The 20,280-nt window shown below is 35.2% G+C and overlaps 1 long non-coding RNA gene across 1 annotated transcript in view; it reads left to right on the forward strand.

Moving 5' to 3' along the window:
* The first annotated feature begins 5,873 nt into the window (after positions 1–5,873).
* The window catches only part of LOC128020979 (uncharacterized), a 46,548-nt gene continuing 32,141 nt past the window's right edge, over positions 5,874–20,280 (forward strand). The window contains exon 1 of the long non-coding RNA XR_008185451.1: positions 5,874–6,297. This is a non-coding gene — a long non-coding RNA (uncharacterized LOC128020979). The remainder of the gene's footprint in view (positions 6,298–20,280) is intronic.

Consider the following 20,280-nt stretch of genomic DNA (forward strand, 5'->3'; position numbering starts at 1 on the left):
CAGAAAGTAATGAATGGAATGATTTAAGGTAAAAATGAGATTTATTCTAAAATGTTGATTAGCTGCATACAGTAATCTATTACCCAGATCGAGCCTTGAAAACCTCATTACTGTACATGTACATTAACGTTAAGGTAAGACCAAATGTGTGTTGTTAAGATCAAGTTGCATTTATTTCTTATTAGTATTAGTAGTCTTTTATTTTACCATGCTTTATATTTTATTCAGGTAAAAACTATCATTGATAGCAATATAAAAATAAAACATGAATTCTGATTTAGGCGAAGTAATAGTGATCATATAATTTCGTGATAATGATATTGTGTGAATCATATGGAATAAGGTAATACGGAATGCAGGAGACGTTCCGCGTGACGTCAATTTGGCGCGAAACTGTGATCGTCAGCAGATTTGACGCCTCTGAATTCATGTCAGTCTTACATTTTCGTATTTCAACGACGTTTGTTACTTTGTTGCAACAAAAACGCTCTTTTATCTCTTCTAGATAATATTTAGGCTAAATGAGAGACAGTCCTCCCCTGACATGTACATGAAGGTAATGAGTGATCTGTGTAGTTTGTTTACTTCAGCTCAAACTAAACGTACCAACTGATAACTGAAACACTGGAGACAATCATAACATTTAAAGAGACATTGACAAGATGAATATACATCACAAATAATATTATATCCTCTCAAGTTTGAATCCTGATTATGACACTTAAAGAATCAGGAGAAAATTATGACACTCAGAAGAAGCTGGTTAGTTTGGGTCCAAATGTACTAAAATATTTTATAATTTTTCTTTTCGTACTGGGAACAGAATATTATTTTACTTTGATTTTACACATATTTATATAAAACTTATAACTTATATTAATATAACTTTTTATATATATATATTATTATTTATTTTCCTCTTTTTCTGGGTGGCAGCCATGCTAAATGTATAAATTGATGTACCCCCCCCCCCAGCCCCCCCCCCCCCCCCATTTTAAATTTTAGCTTATTGCCTTTTTAGGAATATATTAATCCCGAGCATCACTATTCTTCCCGTATTCATAATGGTCGTGGACCAAAATTGGTTCAGTAGTTTATTCTTCTGTTATTTGTTCCTTCCCAATCCTGAATATGTGCATTCAGCCTAGGATTATTCCTCAATATGAATTTCTTGCAGAGCTGCTTTACTGGGACCATCTTAATCTGTGAAGGGATTTTTCTGCTTATGTCTCATTATCTAACCATGTCCAGACAACCGGAACTGTTGCTTACCTCGTAATTGAGTTTTTGTCCTCTCGTCTTTCTTTTTCACTTCAATGAATCATTGCTTTCTGATGCCTTCGGGGCTTTTTTTACTATTATTATTAGTTTTAACATGACTTGTCCCAACTGTTGACTGTCACACTCTGCTGATAACATCCTGCCGTTTCCATGGTGATATTTCATTGTCTGACTGTCTAGACACCCGTGACACCTAACACGTCGGGCCCGGGGGTCGCAGTTGGCCGTGCGAGTCAAAAATCGAAGGCTCAGCTGCCCTCTGCATCTGCTGGAGGTCCACAGAGACATTAGCAAATACATCACAAAATGCAGGGGCCTGTTTAAATCACTGCTTCTTTTAATAACGTGAGGCCATTTGTCATCATTTTACCGAGTGACATGGTTGTTCTTTTGTATTTGAATAGAAATTACCATTAGCTTGAATAACTTTAACAACTATAACTGACATGTATGTTGTCTTTTTTATGTTTATGTCTGTCTATAGTTTTCTGAAGTCATGTAATAGCTTTGTAAATTGAACAGACTGACACCAAAGTAATTCTTCAATGAAAATCTTCCTCCACGTTGCATCTCTCAAATCAGTGTTGTTTGATCTCATGGATGACCAACCTGATGCATATTTCACTTAATTTACCATTTTCTTTTGTTCATCACAGAGATGTCACAAGAGTTATTTTATGATATTTGGTGGTGTTTTCTGTACTTTTTTGAGCTGGTCAATATCATCTCTTGTTGTAGAGCTGCATTTTTCCAAAGAAGATAATAACAGTATATGGGTTTGGAACAGCATAAATGAGTAAATGACAAAATAATAGAGTGCTGCAGGGATGAAGTAGGTTTGTGAACCAAACTGGAAGTTTGCATCACCCTGGTCCCCTAAAATTAGATTTTTCCACTGGCTTTTGGATTATTATAGAAAATAAGCACTGTGACAAAGAAAATAAATGATACTTAAACTATTTGTTTCTTTAATGTATAATCATCACAACTTTTGTATATTTTGCATCATACATGTAATTGCCAAAAGCTAGGCAAATAAACAAACTTAAACAAGTTAACACAATTCCGTCACCACTACTAAGATTCTGACAAATCTTTAAGTTGGAAAGTTTGAGTTTGCAAAAGCGTTAGTGTGAACTCAACAAGGCTGTAAAAGTGGATCAACTCTCGATCTTTCTCCGCATTGCTGTTTTTTGAGAAGTGCCATAGGTGCAACACAACCCCCAATTGTCTTATTTTGTTCTCTTGCTGTAAAATACTGTTTAGGTAGAATTCTTAAGATTCGCTGAATGATCTGACTCTGAATCAGCAGTTAAAAAAAGAACTGAACAAATATGGCTGCTCTATTGTCTTTTTTGCTGCACTGAGTCCCTTGTGATTGGCCATTTGGCACAGCACACTGTGTTTGATTTACTCTACATGTGCTTTTACAGTATTATTTTATTTCAGACTGTCCGGGATGATCTTGTCCATCTAAATTCAGGACCGAGTGGATACAGAGCGTTACCAGTTCCTAAAATATCCTCAGCCCCTTGAGGCAGCCAGAGGCTGTTCTCTGAGAACCCGGCAAGAGAGGACATTCTGTTCAAAGCTATTCACTGGAGATTCCCCTTCCTGAACTGAATATCGATCAACGGTCGCCTCTTTTAGTGTACGAAAGCTTGAGAAGAGAATCATGCCACCTCCAGGAAAAAATTAAATAATAAAAGCTCTCCGAGCGGCTGTCTGGGTGTCAGAAACCATGATTTTACCTCAAACACTGATGCTCAGCGGGGTGCGTGGTTATAGCGAGACGGGTCAGGATGGGGGCAGTCAGGTTGAGAGAGTTAGGGGGGCTCTGGGTGGTTTCGGGACCCTCTCAAGGTCCCTCTTCCATGGAAACCCAGCTGGCTGAAAAAGATTCCCATCAGTCGACAAATAAGAGACAAGCTGAGCTCTGTCTCCACACGGACTGCACTGTTACCAGGAGCCGACAGCCAATCGCGTCCCCCCAGTGGCCATGTTTCGACAAATGGGACTTTTCTGCGACCAATCACAGGTGAGCAGTCTTGTGACATCATGCAATAATGAATTAGGCTCATCGTAAAGCTTTTCTAAGGCTGATTGGCTCTCCAAATGAGTGATTCTGCCTCAGGAGTCGGAACGGCATCTCTGATGGAAGGCCATCTCTCTCTTCACTATCTTTGTCCTGCTTATGGGATTGCACGGTTGGGGCCTTTTGATCGGTCCCCATGTTTCCCAGCTCTGCATTTGGTTTTACTGTGCATTAGTGCTGACCCCGACCAATCACTTTCAATCACCATAATTCTCTGATTACAGGAAGTATGCCATGAGATGGATGAATAGCTCTTCGGTCATTTCAACCCTGGACGGGTTCCAGAGTTTCACTTACCTCTGACGTGCCGTCAGTCTCTCTTTCTTTCTCTGGATCCCTCTCTTTTACAAATGCATAGATGGCAATCGATTCTTCCCCAAATGGCACTGGAGAATTTAGAGACACTCTTTGAGATATATTTGTCCATTTTGAGAGTATTGGCATCATTGATATCCATGCCTGTTTGGAAGCTTAACAGAAGTTGTAGTTATCCCTTGAGTCAGTTCCAGATCTTTCATCTTCTGAGTGAATAATATGCATTTTCTTTAAATACTACTCTAGGTACGACCTAAAGTAAATATTGTGTAAAATAAGTTATATATCAGACACACTGCTCTCTGGATGTAGAGCATTGTCCACTTTAGATTGGTTGACCCCTACTAAATGTCCTAGTTTGTAAATAAATCTTGACTTAAATGTTGCTTTATCTATCACATTTCAACTTGTTTGAACTGCATTGACTCAGACTGTTCTGCCTTCATAAGGAAATGTAATTGTCTCTAACATGACCATTTATAGGTAAAGGTTTAAAGTCAATCAAAATATTTATATTAGGATGTTTAGTGTTAAAAATCCCTTCCATCACTCTTTTAAGTTACTACAAATGTTTAAAATGATTTCGAAAGCCACTTAGAATTATTTGTTATAAACGTATTAAACTGCTGTTAACAATTTTTTTTTCGCTGCAGACACTTGAAATGGTGATGTGAGTCAAGTGACCCAATGCCTCTTTAAACATGATTTGAATTCTCCACATTCTCTGCTCGCCTCTCCTCATGTGACCCGACCAGTGCTGCAGCTGATATCTGGAGTTTAAGAGCTTCTGGAGAAGGTGACAAAAATGTACATAGTTAACTTAAAAAGCCAGCACATCTTATTTCTTAATTTGTTGTATTTCAAAATTAAAGGGAAAAAGTGTAGGGCAGAACTTTTATCCATTGGAATCTTGATTGTTTTTTAGAAAATCTCTGCGGCTGTATTCAGAGTTGAATGCTGGCATATTGAATACTACATGCAGCCTAATTTTTTTTTTTTTAAATAGTTAATGAAACAGTAAGCATAATTTCTGTATAACCATTTCAAACAGTGGTATGATACAATGTAATCATATGACCTCATCAAAATGCAATAGAGTGTTCCTGTAGCCCAGACAGTAGAAGATGGTGCAGGGTAATGGGTTCAGTATGCAGGGAATGCATACACTTTTGAAATGTATACCTTAAATGGAATATAAGTCCATTTGGATAAAAGTTTCTGCCAAATGCAAAATTCTAAATTGCATGTATAGTTCGGCAAGTGAAATTAAGATCCTCTTTGCAAAATATATATATATATATATATATATATATATATATATATATATATATATATATATATATATATATATATATATATATATATATATATATTAGCATTTTTTATCTAGTTTGGTGAAAAAAATGCCGACCTTTTGACAGTCTATTAATAAAATAATGTAAAAAAGGAGTTTAAAATCAAAACAGTCTGCATCCGTCACATTGGAAATGAAAGGTGTTCCTAAAGGCATTGCATTGTGGGATACATACTATACATACTATACTGTGCATGAAGAACATTTACAAACTGCAATCGTAAGCAGCTGTAGGAGTAGTATGGTATGCTATTCTGACAGGTGTTTGGAGGGGCGGAGTTTAAAAATAAGAGGGCTTGATGGTGTCAGCTGATATAGAAAGATTCAGAGATGGAGCAGGTTGTTTTGCAAAGGATTATAATGACAAACTTTCACAACCAAAATTATGAATAAAGTAAATAGGGTAATTTTTAGACGTTATCAAAGAAGAGTAAATCAAATTCATATAAACATACAAATGTTGATATTAATATACTAATCAATAGTTAAAAATCTCAGATGATTGTCTCTTTTCTCTTGTTAGCAGTGTCATACTTTCTCTAGACACATGTCTGTTTAGTAGTTACGCCTACTTACACACACACACACACACACACACACACACACACACACACACACACACACACACACTCACACACACACAGGCTCTCTTACATGCACTTGCCATGTCTGACCCCCGGGTCACGCTGAAGTGACTTTGTGCCCTGTTTGTAACTGGGCCTCTTTGAAAGTGGGCCTCGCATTCCTGCTCCGTCAGACGGGGGATGTCCTGCTTATTAACATCGAGTAGGAAGTTTCTGCCGTTAGGGATTATGTGCCGTTTCCTCGCCCAGAAGCTTTCGGCTTGTCCCCTCCCACTCTCGAAAAAACAGCGACTCCACAAACTAGAAAACGGTGCAAACTAAATACCTGCCTCTCTGACCACCAGCCTCAGCCTTTCTGCCCCGCTCGTCTGCGCTTGTGTGATTGCTGGGAGGAGGCAGCCGCGTTCTGTCCGCTTTTGTGTGGTTGTACAGAAGTGCTGCGGTTGGGAGGAGGAGGAGGAGGTGGAGGGGAACAGCTGCTCCCCACACAGAAGCCGGTTTCTCAGCCTGAGAGGCAGCCAGTGCCGGGGCTGTTTTCCCGGGGGCCCTCGGGTTGGTTCACCAGCCTCCACAGCTAGGAGGGGAATTTTTACGGCGGTGACGCAACACAAAATGGACCAGAGCAAGTAGGATTCTTTCCCTCACAAGGCCAGACTCTCGTGTTCTCCGTGAGTACTCTTTTTTGTTTTTTTGCTAAAGTTGCATGGACACAAAGGATCGTACAGTCCTGCGTGTGTTATTTTGTTTGGCTTCTCTCTGCCTCTCTAAACTGTCAAGAACTCGGTTTCCTGTGAGAAACAACTCAAGCAGTTTTATCACTCGCGTTGAGCTGCAGGTTTCGTGAAATAAGGGGAGCTTTGTGCTTTTGAATTGCAGCTGGGCTAAAGGGTCACGGCCAGAGGCACTGGTGCAACACTGGTGTATGTACAAATCAAATACGGACTACGATCTGATAAAGACTGTTTATGAATGTTTCTAAATCCTCTTGCCATCGCTTTTGGAAGTTATGGGACACGACAGAGAGTGGAGAGTGAGAAACTTTGCGTAAACTGTTTGAAGGAGAGACTTGCTCGCCCTGTTAAACACTCATGGCTGCCGGGTTTTGAATCAATGTTGCTTTCACACAGTATTTAAGGAAATATCTGAACTTATTCATTCTTTTTTTGTTTTGCCAGAATACTTTTTAAGGGAGTAGCTTTAATTTTAATTAAATTCAATGTAATTTATTAAAATATATAGTGTATCTAATCCTATATTAAGGCACTTTTGTTTACCATTAAAATCTACGACTTCATTTAAGAGGATGAATTAATATGCAATATTTAGCTCAAAATGTTAAATTGTTTTACTATTTCCAACAAAAAAAAAAAAGAATCTAAGTGTAGTAACGAGATTGTTAATTTATTAAAGAATTTTCACAATAGATCAGAACTGGTTTTGTTGTAATATACAGTATATAATTGAAATAACGAATGTCTGCTAAATTATTTGAGGCATTTTTCAGTGTATTTGGCTTGTTGATGCAGTCATTTTTAACGATATATTTTTTTTAATTCTGTTTGGCTCTTATCAGTCTGGTGTTTGCTTTTATTCTCACGATTAGTTTTTTTAGACAACCTGTCTGTCTGATGCTGCTGCACTTGACCCGTTCTTCCAGAGCCTGAGTCTTGTAAAATGTCCTTTTCTTTAGGAAAAGCCTTGCTTCACCTTTTTCTGTTGCCGCCTCAGATGACCTTGTGTCACAGGAATGAGATGTTTGGACTGGCATTATCGCACGGCTTTCTCTTCAAGAGTGCTGTTTCAAAGCACAGCCAGAGGCATGAAAAAGAGGGAATGCACAAAAAGAAAAAAAAGGTAGAGGACATAAAGGTGTAGAAGTCGAGTAGTTTTAGCTTAACTTATGGTTTCCAGACCATTTTTTGTGTAATGTGGGATATTGCAGTTTAGTTGTCAACAGAGTAATGAAAAAGAGAGAGAGAGAGAGAGAGAGAGAGAGAAAGTGAGCGAGAGGCCACCGCTGAATCTAGTTCTCTATTTTAGGTATGTAGGTCACTATCCTCTGAAGAAGCAGATCTGCACACCTTCTTAATGAGGGCTTCTGAAGTCTTTGTGGCAGATGGTTTATTTTTGGCTCTTTGCTGTTCTATATTAAAGTTTCTTCAGGGCATATCAAGTTGATGGCCAGGCTGTTCAAATCACAAAGATCTTGTCTCTGATCTCATCATCTAATAACCAAGGATTTTTGAGTGTGCAGTCCTCGATTTAGACCAGTGTTTCATCTTATTTGAGGTTCATTTTGAGGAAAACATGTTTCTATTGGGCGAACCCATCAGTCATCTGAGAAAGAAACACTTCTGAAACCCTGTACTGGATCTGTACAGTAACTAAACCGAAGAATATACATACATATATACATATTTTATAGGTTGGTGTTTCTTTAGGCTTTCTCTCTCATTCTATATTTGCACATAAAATGTCTACTTACTAAATTACTACATTTTCAACTATAGTTACCACATTCTTTTTTAATTATATTTTAGGTATAATTGTTGTTAAAGAAACTTTAGATGGAATATGGCATACCATACCCTGGGAAATCTTAGTTTTCCTCTCAGTTTGTGTCTTTTATATCTATATCTCTATAGGCTAACTATGGCAGGATGATACTGGTATTTGATATAGATATAGACATATACTGTATAGTGCCTTTACTGTTTTGTTTTGTCAACTTCTGAGTTGACATAATTGCCTGTGATCTGAAAAACTGAAAAGAAAAATAATAGTGCATTGTATATTTTTCAAAACAGTCATTACTTGAGCAATTTAATTTTGTCCCATCAACTTGAACTGCTTATACTTATGTTGGGTTCTGTCCCTGTCTCTCTTATTAATCAGTGCTCCTGCAAGATTTGTAATATCTTGAATTAGGCTGTAGAAACCGTCTATTTGTTTAGCTCTTGTTTTAGGAAATTTCTAGCTTTTGTCCATACATGTGTGTGTGTGTGTGTGTGCGTGCGTGCGTGTGTGTGTGTTTGTTCTCGTCATTCTGCTGCGGTTTTAACGGGCTAAAAGGTTGATGCGTACTCGCTCTCGGTTGACAGGTAGATGCCGAGTGCCGAATGTGTTTAACTGCCTCACAGGCTGTAAATTTGTCACACTGTCATTTGCCGGGAGGAGAGTGAAAACTGCGGTTTGCCACAGAGCTTTATGAGCTGTGAGTTTTCAGGTGCTGTGTGGTAAGGATCCGGGCCTGAAACATGTTTTTCTAGATATTAGGTTTCTGCAGAAGCTATAAAGATCATAACTGGAAGGTTCAGGATTGTGCAGTTGAAAAACGTTTTTGCCAACTTGTGAACAGAAACACCTATCTCCAGATTAACTTTACCTTCTCTCTACTTATTATTATTTTCATATTATATGATCACTTTTTTTTTAGCTGGCATTTGGATTATTATCCCTCTTTAATGAGTAATAATTTTATCTTAATTAAATGAAAATAATTTTAGGCAGCTTCTCTAGCTTTGATTCTATCACAACTATTTTATGTAGGCCTATCTATTTATTATATTTTTTATATATAAAATCCATTATGAACTGTTTTAAATATTAAGACTTTTTTAATATATATAATATCCAGCATTTATTGGTTTTGCTAAAATTAAAAATAAGTAATTATTTAAAATATATATATATTTTTTTTCGTTTTAATTTAAGATTTCGAGTATTATGGACATTTTGTTTAAAGCATAAATTTTTCTTTCATTCCCTTGGGCTTTAGTTCTTTAGTTTAGCCGGATTCCGACATTCCACAAATTATTTGTTTGACTACGGTTGCCAGTGTAAAGGTTTCCTATCCCTGGTTTAGTGTGATTTATAGAAGGAAACACATACTCAGACACACACACACACACACAATGGTTTGTTATCGAAAAAGGCACTAAGAAGCTTTCTCTCTCTCTCATACACACACACACACACACACACACACAATTTGTGTCCTGGAGAGCCATAAAAGAGATGATGTCATGTCTGAACTGGAGACCGTGTGTGTTTGCTCTGAACCGTTTCTCATTCAGAACCATTGAATGGGCCAGATCGCTCTGAAAGAGGACCAAAAAAAGCTCTGAAATCCCCAGCAGACGGCCTGAAAGTTTCATTTCATTTAACTCAATCTTCTAGAAAAATGTTTTTTTTTTTTTTTTTTTTTTTTTTTTTTTTTTATAAGGGTTTATACCTATTCCTGGCAGATTTATGATGATTGTAAAACTAAAAAAAACTAAGATAAATTGGACTGATTTTTTTTCATAATAATCCTTCAAAACACCTGTTGTTGTTGTTGTTTTTAATTTTAATTTGTTTTTGACATTTAACTTATTTCACTATATTGAAAGACAACATTTGACTTTAGTATGCTATATATAAGGAAAGCTTTAACAATAAAAATATTTTATTTTATTTTATTTTTTTCATGGAGGTTTTTTTTTTTTTTTTATGCAGGTTTTAAAATATCCATAAGGTAATATAATAAATCAGAGAAGCAATCACATCTTGTCTGATTACTCATATTCTGCAAACTATTTTGACAAACTTAGCAGGTGTGATGGTTGTGACTTGAACCTTTTACTGATATTTCAGAGTGCATATTAAAGAACAAAAGAAATATGTTGTTTGGTTAATGTTCATTACAGTTCATGTGACATCATTTCCTACTAACAAGCAGGTGCACGGTGACAGGGCTCTAGGGTGAAATGCATCTCCTTGCTTTTACAGCTACTCAGAGTCCTTGTTTTGTCCTTGTTTACTTGTTAAATGTCCAGCAGTCTTTCATTCTTGGCTTTCTGATGTCCTAAAGGGACGGGGTGGGACTGTATTGAGAGCTACTCTTCATCAAGGGCTTTTGACTGCTGTCTGAAGAGAGGGGAGTATTTCAGACACAAAAGGCAAACACACATATTTAGTGTGAGACAAAGGCTGTCCTGGGCAGCTCAGCGAGGGGTTAAACTCTCCTTTTGTTTGCACGCATTAGAAGATCATTAGTTTGTCTTGACCTGTCATCAACACTTTAGGGTTGAACACTCAAGAAACTGGTCAAGAACATGTTTGGGTCATATTTCACCACATACGGTAAAATTTGTTTAAAATAAATTATCGTATATATTTAAGTAGAATCTTTATTTTTATTTTTTATAAACCAAAGGGAAAAAAACTCATTACTATAATGTGAAAACAATACTGCCATATTTGAATTGTTAAATATTTAGAGAAAATGGTAGTTTTTGTTGTACTGCTTATTTTGTATTTAAAAATATATTTAGTAATTAAAAAAAAAAAAAAAAAAGATCCACTATATAAAATGCATAATTACTATAATAAGAGTCACAAAAATAATGGGAATTGCAAACAAAATTATGTAGTATAATGCCTGGAAGCAATACAGTAATTGGAAAGCAGAAAAGTTTCTTAATAGACATTAATGTCATGATGCAAACTTTGATTTATTATTCTTTAGATTTTCTGGTGAAATCGGACTCATGTTTTCATAAAATGACAAAGCTGTCGTATTTCTATTTTTGTACAACTACAGTGTGTATTTAGTTCTTAGGCTATATAACCTTTCATTTCTTTTCTTTTTCCTTTTCTAACTACAAAACCTACTTCAAGTTGTGGAATGAGAACAATTAACATTCTTTAAATGTCAAGTATATTTTTATTTGAGAGTTTTTGAGAATACAAGTCCTGAAATTACAAAGGGATCCTCCTGTTTTGGGGCAGACGCAGGGGAATGCATTGACAGAGTGTGTGTGTATGCGATGGACAAAAGCGCCCTTGAGAGGCAGGTTTAGAGGGAATAAAGGGAGATCTGGGAAGTGGAAACTCAATAGCGGCAGGGGCTTGTGTTCCTATTATGCTCATGAAGTCTCCAGCATCTGTAGACAGCAGCCTGTGAAGTAATGAGTCGTCTAGGTTTATATTGACCGGTCTGGTGCGGTGGCCAAGGGGACGATTACATTTGCTATTGAGAATGAAAGGATTACACATCTAAAATAATTGAAATGCAGGGAATGAATAGACGGAGGTTGAAAATGAGGCTGTCGCTCTGCTAACCAGCCTCCTTCTGTATCCCGTTCTGATTTCTTTTCACCCTCACTTGAGGTCGCAATAGCAGGAGCTCGGAGATTATAGTTTAGTTTTTTTTTTTTTTTTTTTTTTTTTTAAATATAAAAAAGTACAGGTGTTTTACAAAAAGGCACAACTGAATTGATTGTACTGACATAATTTTAAGATTATATTATATTATATTATATTATATTATATTATATTATATTATATTATATTATATTATATTATATTATATTATATTATATTAATTTCAAGTTATTCATGTTATTTAGGGCTGCACAATTTTTAAAACATTATGTTCTTTTAATCACGGTTATTATGTTGATTTAAAAAACGGATTTCTTTTATTATTTTTCTAGTTTTGAAATTGAAGTTTACCCATCTATGCCTATATTTTATTATATAGTATATATTATATATTGCTATATGTACTATATATTATTATGTATTACTATGTATGCTATTATATTATGACATTTTATTACATGAATATATCACAAGTTATTCATGCCATTTAGGGCTGTGCAATTCTGATAAAAATATGTTATTTTCATCATGATTGTTATTTACATTAATAGAATTGATTGATAGAACATACTTTTTTATTATTATTATAATTGCCATGTTCTAGTTATTGGAGGTAAAACCATCTACATTGCAAGACTGTGATTATTTGCATTACTCAGCTGATGCAAAGTCAAATATTTTTATGTAATAGACATAAACTTTAAATGAGTCCATATGTAGTATTAATTTGATTCACTGTGCAGCCCTAATATCCTTTCATTCATTTTAAATTGCATGTAAAATTTGTAGAGCTGGTGAATGTTCCAGTTGAACATTTTCTCTTTAAATCCTTTTCTGGCTTTACCAAAGGTAAACAAAATTTGATTGTTGATTAAAAACCCTCCACTAGGACGATACATTAAGGCTTTTTCTCTGTGAGTGGGAACCTGATCTGGGCCAGGACTGGTCTTTAGGGAGTGGGCTTGGGTCTCTGTTTACAGCCTCTGTGATTGGTTTCACTTACGGCCCGCCGGAGAGGCAAACATATGCATGCGCTCATGAGACAGAAAGCTCTCGAGGGGTCCGCCGGAGCAGAGGGCGAGCGCAACACAGCTGAGGGATTCAGAAGTCTGAACCGGAGCCGTCTGCCAGCAGCCGAGCGCGGTGAACTCTGTGCCCTGGTGTCGGGGGGACAGAGGGGGGTGGGACGCATTGGTTGAAATCCCCAGACCACGCTGTAATAAGATCAGACCTTAATGGTGGTCAGGGTATATTTGAGATCAGGTCCATATTGGCTCTGTCTGCCGTTTCAGTTGCATAAGTCTGGGAGAGGTTGGAGTGTATCTTTGGAATGACTGAGAGCTGATGTTATGTTGTTATTTTGTGTTTGTGTGCAATGTCGGACCTATTCCACCACAAAGTCAGCAGAAGACTCAATGTGGGGAGAAACACAATATCAGGAATTTTTTTTTCTTTTGGAACTGCATCTTTGGTTCAATCCACAAATGTTATTAATGTTCCCTAGACCACAGAGCTGCCCTTGGGATCCTTTACTATAATTCAGTTAGACATGCTTTGTGTTACGGAATTCTTGATTGTATCTCATGTTGATTCATCTGGTCTGCTTCAGGATTTTAATTCAAATGAAATCATCATAAATATTCTAAACAGATTTATTGCACAGCTATGTGTTACCTGCTTAAAGTTCTGAAAGAGAAAGTGGTCATTAGGTCTATGTCACAGGATTGGTAAATTCTTAATTCTGATTGGTTGATGTCAGTTGCAAAGGTGATTTTTGCTTTTTTTTTTTTTTTTATTAAACTGCATGCTAGTGAAGCAGTTCCAGATTTGTTAAAGTTATATATCTCTTCATTTTTTCTCTCCGATCTGTTCATTTTAAATAAAAAGACCAGAAAAAGACCAAGAAACTGGTTGTGCAAATATGGTCAAATTACTTTTAATTTATATTATATTTATTAAAATAACTTGCAAGATCTAATTGAATATGACAAATTCAGCAGCTATGCAAAAAAATTGAATGGGATGACTATTACATTATTTAATAATGTGACAAAATCAGTTATTCCTTACTTCACACACACACACATACACACACACACACACACACATTAGACGAATCTGGACACTTTTGACAGTCAATTTTATCAAATTGCTCAGTTCACCTTAATTCACTCTTTCTTTATTTAATGGTTAGCTTAGTACATTTTTCTTCTCACTGTCTAGAATAATAATGTCCTTTGTGTGGGTGAATTTTTCTAGAGGGAATAATTTTTTTTTTTTTAAATGCCATCAAAGAGAATTTTTGGTCACTAAAGATTGAATAAATATACAGCAGTAAATGTTGAGGCTTATCCTAATATAACTATATGACAGATACTGAAGTATTTATGTATATGAACACATCAATAAAAGAATGTCTCAGATTTACAGAATAGAACTTCGTTTTATAATTGCTATCCTTCTTAAAATGATGTGGCTTATGTCAGAAAATCAAAAAAAACTAAATCAAAGCAAAACAGATAAAATAGCTACACATATAAATGAGGAGATATAATAAAATTCTACTGTTTTTATATAAAACTAATTATAGTTTCTAAATGTTTTTTTGCATATTTGAATAAAACTAAGTATTTGTAGGCATTTTACATACTTAAACTCTCTTGCGCTGGTGTTTGAATTCTGCTGTACAAGCTCTCTGTGTGTGTGTGTGTGTGTGTGTGTAAGGTGAAAATCCTCTATGTAACGGCATTCGGGCAGCTTGTCGTCTCTGTGGAAGGATCCAGTTTTTCAGTACCACCTATTTTTTCCTCATTATCCTGCTCCGTTCTGTTCCCGTCCTGCTCTGGATGGCCTCCTCTCTCTGGGTCTACATTATAGAGCACAGGCTGTTTTTCTTTTCTTTTTTATCTCTATGAATGGCGTCAAAGGAAATGAAGTGTGTTTTGTATAACTTGGATGACCCCAGATCTGTGATGGTACAGCCTGGGTGGAATATTAATCGTGTGTGTTTGTGTTTGCGCATGCGTGTGCTCATATGTGCACACGTGTGCATGTGTGTTTGTGTCACCATGCTGCTCCGCTTGACATTGGGGTTGTCCCGTGTGCGGCAGGCTTACATATGGCGGAGGTGTTGTTTAAGAGAGGGGGTTCAGGGGGTCTATTCTATATGAAGAGACACAAGGAAAGAGGATTTTTTTTTCCACTCTCAGTCCCTCTGTTGACTTCCACTCTGACAGGAACTTGCACTTTCAGGCGCTGATGTTATGAAGCATTCAGATGGTAATGAGGGCTGAGAGAGGGGGGCAGATTCTCACATCAACTTGATTTGTCCATGAATAGCAGCTTGTGTTTGTCCTGACCTCTCCACTGCCCGGAGACACCAACCACCCTGACCCGTTCAGATTCCCGACACACACACACACACATTCTCTTCTTCTCACCCTCACACACACGTACAGCTAAGCATTGTCAAAGACAGACCACAATTCTTCTCTTTTCATATTTTGTTTGTTTCTTTATTTACGTTTCCTGCGATCTGATCATGTTGTTTGTTGATGGTTCTGCCGTCACTCTTGTGGTCTTAATCAATCGGATGCTTCTTTTTTAAATTGTCCCCTTATGCTAAGAGACAGCAGGATTTATATTATGAATTATTGATTGAATTAATAAATAATTTTATAAAATAATTCATTTTTACATGTCAATTTTGTTTGAGAAATTATTCAATTATTTGAAGAAATACATTTATAAATAAGTATAATTGTATAAGTATTCATTATTGTATTAAAATGTATCATTTATAAAACAAACATTAGATTGTATTTCTATTTTTATTTTTATTTTTTATAAAATATTTAAAATAAATGAATAGTTAATGACAATAAATAAATTGACTGTTGAGTCATTATATTTTATTTTTATAACATCCTATTTATTTATACTATTCCAAACACATCCGGTATAAAAGAAACAAATGTAATTTCTTTGGCAGTTTCTTCTGTTTCTACCTTTGGCACAAAAAAGTGTTTCAGAATATGTAATGTTCCCTGCGGCATTTGTCCTGGTAGAAATGTCCTCTCATCGGCTCTGGTCTGCCACGTCACATTACATTTCCAGATTATGTGTTAACCCAAAGTCCTCCCATACAAACACACACAGTTACTCTTTTTATTGTCTTGCTTTGGTTTTTCCCTTCTAATGGTTCTCATTATCTCTCTTAGCTGTTTTTTGTCTGTTAAAATCAGTTGTCTCCTCCACAGCTTTAGAAGCATTTGTGCATTTCTTACATTTTGAAAATCGTCTACATTTCTTTTTATATTTTCCATATTTAAGCAAAATTATCATTATTGATTATTAGAAAATTAATTTGTATATATTTTCTACATTTAGATTTTTTTAGACCCATATTGTGTTGTATTTTCATTTAACATAATTTTCAGCAAAACAACAATACTAATATTTTTTAAATATATTTTTGTTCTAATCTTTTTGTTATCAGTAATTTATTATCCGTTATTTTTGCACTAAATTTCAACTAATGAACACATTTGGCTTGAAAAACTATTAAGGAGCATTTGTAATGTACGTATTTGTGGATTTGTTTTTAAGCATGTCTTTTCTCAGCGATGCTCAGACTGCTTATTGCTTCTCGTTGGATTTGCCAAGGGCCAAACCAGACATTATTCGGTATGTCAGGACTTATTTTTATCTTTATTTTTTGGCTAGAGAGAAATGTCTGACCTGTATTCTGAGACGCTCTGATAGACGGTGAAGTGAAATCACTGGAATTTCCCTTTAAATATGTCAGTGACATCATATGTATCTTTTGGCAGAGGATATCTGGGTTGCGTCACTGTGATTGTTGGGTTTAAAAAAAAAAACATTAAATGAGTCAGAAAAGCAGATGTCATGAACATGAACACATTTTATCTCTGTGTGTGTGTGTGTGTTTCTCCAGGGAGAGACCTGTGCTAGAGCATTACTTCATCTTTAAAATGTGGCTGTTTTAGACACTCCAGGAGCATTAGCATCCCGCTGTCCTGCAGACGAGCATTTACTGCTCTGCACATAATTAAAAGCTCTTTGTTCTGTAATGATAGGGCCGCTCTTTTGTTCTTGTTAAGCTGATCTGAGATCAGGATTGTGGGGACTTTATTATCTCAGCTTTGATTTGCTTGCACTTTCCTGCCATGATTGAGGGATCTAATATATGTGTTTTTGCGTGTCATTTGCAGTAAATCTTTACATTAGAAAATGCTTGATGGTTAATACACTTGCAACTTGCAACTTGACAGCAGTAATGGGTAGAAAATCTGTTAATTAGATATTGTGCGCCGTTAAGTTAACAATAGGGTCGTTTTACAATGCATTAAAGAACAATGAGTCTGCGGCAGCAATGTCTGAAAGCAGGTGAGTGTATGGTTGACCTGTAGTGGGTAGGAGGGCTTCTCAAATGTCAAACACAAGAGCTTTATAAAAAGAAGGAGATGCCGAGGGGCTCTCAGTGTTGCCCCTTTCCAGCCCAAACAGACAAGGTACATTCAGTTGTTCTTAGCTTAGCATAAGCATCCTTTAATTATGATGAATGCATTTTTTCAGATGGATTTTTACATTTAAATTAACTTTAAAATGCAAAAATATCAAATTTATTTTGCCAACATAAATTGCAATGAATAAATATTCATTGCAATTTATGTTAAAAAAATATTAATTGCAATTTATGTTGGCAAAATAAATGTATTTTAATGTAAAAAAAATACATTTAATATTAATAGTTTTGATATGAATCAATTATTGGTTTATTGTTTGTGCTTCATAATTGTTTTATAGTTTATTTATTTTTTGAAAATTCTACAATAGGTTATTTAATAGCAGGTTCTGGTTTGACCGCATACCATGGTTAGCATGTGTTAAATTAATTTTATTAATTTTATTAATTTAATTTATGTTTTTTTTTCTGAGCAATAAAAAAAATACCTTTTTTTGTGGCTTAGACTTAATATTTGTGCATACACTGAATTTGACCGGTCTTATTCGTTAGGGTTGGTTATTTCAGCAGGCAGATAACAATCCGAATTGTGAACGAACATAAAACTATAGACTCTCATTGTCTGGAGCAGTTTTATGGTGCCATTTAAAATGTCTCACTTTGACAGTCTGTCTCTCCTCTCGCCGCACCATTTAATCAGTTTCGTCCTGGTGTCATTCAGTTACGGCACAGACGTGATGGATGAATGACAGCCCATATAAAGATGTAGATCAGAATTCGGACTGGGGATTATTTTGGTCTGAAAAGCTGATGGGTTTAGCCTCTCTGGTGCAACTTTGTGTCATATCTTTGGTTTAATTTCTAGCTATCTTTCCACAAATCAATTACTTTTAAATAGGCTTTTTGCAGAGTTAAACTCGAATGTGTTTCTGGTCTGAATGGTTGTGTCGGTGTGTGCTCGTGTGGGTTTAGTGGCTCTCTGGACGAGATTAAACTCTCCATCTCCAGGCTGACAGAGTGTGTTTTCTGCTGTCTTTCCCACCCAGGTGGATCTCTGCATGTGGTCTTCCTGAACGCCCCATTTATTTCTCACAAACTAGCAGGAGAACTCAGCTTTACATCTCGCTTTTTGAATTTTACGCTTGACCTTCACTGTATGCAACATTACATCCATACTGAGAATGATTTAATATTTCGATATAGTAAATAGATGTCCATATATGTATATGAAAATTAGTAATAATAACAAGATTGTCCTTAAATTCTGTTTAGGTCTATAGGCTTGTTCAGAAATGTGTGTTGTGTTTTAAATGCCTGTATGAGTGACATTTTAAATAATGAGTTTCCTCATTATTTGCTGTATTTGTTTTTATAATTCAAGTGTATTTTATCTCAAAAATATAAACATGAAATATAAAATGGCATATAAGAAATATATATTTCCTTGCATAATATGAATTTTCATAAGTGATTTAATCTTTAAATGTGCTACATTTTATATTATAATTGTAAACACTATTTATAATTGCTCTTTAAAAATAATAATCCGCATTAGCAGATAATGCATTAGAATATTGTTATACTATGTTTAATTGTCTAATTGTTATACTATATGTTCAGGTATTATTAGAAATTATACTCAAATGTTTCATATAATTGTGAAGTAAAATTACAGCTGTCTGAAATGCAAATTTGTAATTGTAATATATATATTTTTAATAATGTATATTTTTGTAGCATATTCTGTTAACAGTATCTATATACAATATGCATATTATAATTACAATATAATAACAGTTACTGCATATCGAAAATATAAATGCTTATTAATAACATCTACATTATGTCTTGAAGGCAAAACCTTTTCATTTAGCTTTTAAATCAGATTTCAGAAACATCAAGCTTCAGGTTCTATGTAGAAGAGCACATTTTTAATGCTATTCTGCCGTCTGCGGTAAAATTGCCCTGCTCTTTATTCGTAGTGTGTCTCTTCCTGTAGCAGATCTCATTTTTCCTTTCTGCTTTTATGCCATTGATTTTCTGTGTTCTGACAACAATGACATTGTCTTCTCACTTGGCTGATCTCTTTTCTTGCTTTGCCTTTGAATTTGTTCACTTTCTGCTGTGGTTTTGTCCGTCCTCCACGTCTCTGCGTCAGACGGACAGCGAGTCTCTTCATCTCGGTGTGTCTAAATCATTTGAATAAGAACAGAGAGACACATGGATCACTAAAAGTGCATTTAACCACTCACTTTTTAAAATTCTTTGACGTGAAATGCAACCTAGAAATTTATTCAAAAAATGTATTTCTTTTAGAAAGCTTAAAAAGGATTTGATGGCATTAAGTATTTCTTTGAAGAATCAATGATTATTTAATGTTATTGAATAATATATGATCAATTGAAAAATGCTAAAATATATATATTTTTAATAAGATATGTTTTATAGATATAGATATGTTCTTTAAAAAAAACAATGCTCAAATTTGTGAGTGTAGTAAATCAGTATATCATTTTTAAGCTTTTGCATGCATTTTCGCTTTGTTTTTCATATTAATGAAGATGTTTAATATTCTCACATTTAATATTGAATTGAGACACATTTGAATGGTTGTGTATTTATTTATTTTTTAATGTAGATTTATTCTGTGTGTGTGTGTGTGTGTGTGTGTGTGTGTGTGTGTCTGTCTGAAAAGTTGACAAAAAGAAGTAATTTAAGACCTACTACCTTCGTAAATACAGACTTTTCATATTTAGTATGAAAATGTGTTAATTAATTTTGGCATTAGTTAGTTATGTATGTTACTTGACTCAATTAGTCTCTTGAAATCTCATGGTAGTTATGATTATTTAAAAGTATTATTTTAGCATTTTTATTTTTTGTCACTCTTATCTAATTTTATTTTCTTACTGGCATTATTTTTGTTAATAGCCTCTTTACTTTAACATGAAAGAGGAGGAGAAATAGTATTAGCAAATGAATAAAAAAATGCGATTAAAAATGATTTAGAATACAC

The sequence above is a fragment of the Carassius gibelio genome, chromosome A10, assembly GCF_023724105.1.
Source record: "Carassius gibelio isolate Cgi1373 ecotype wild population from Czech Republic chromosome A10, carGib1.2-hapl.c, whole genome shotgun sequence".
NCBI classification, from domain to species: Eukaryota; Metazoa; Chordata; class Actinopteri; order Cypriniformes; family Cyprinidae; genus Carassius; species Carassius gibelio.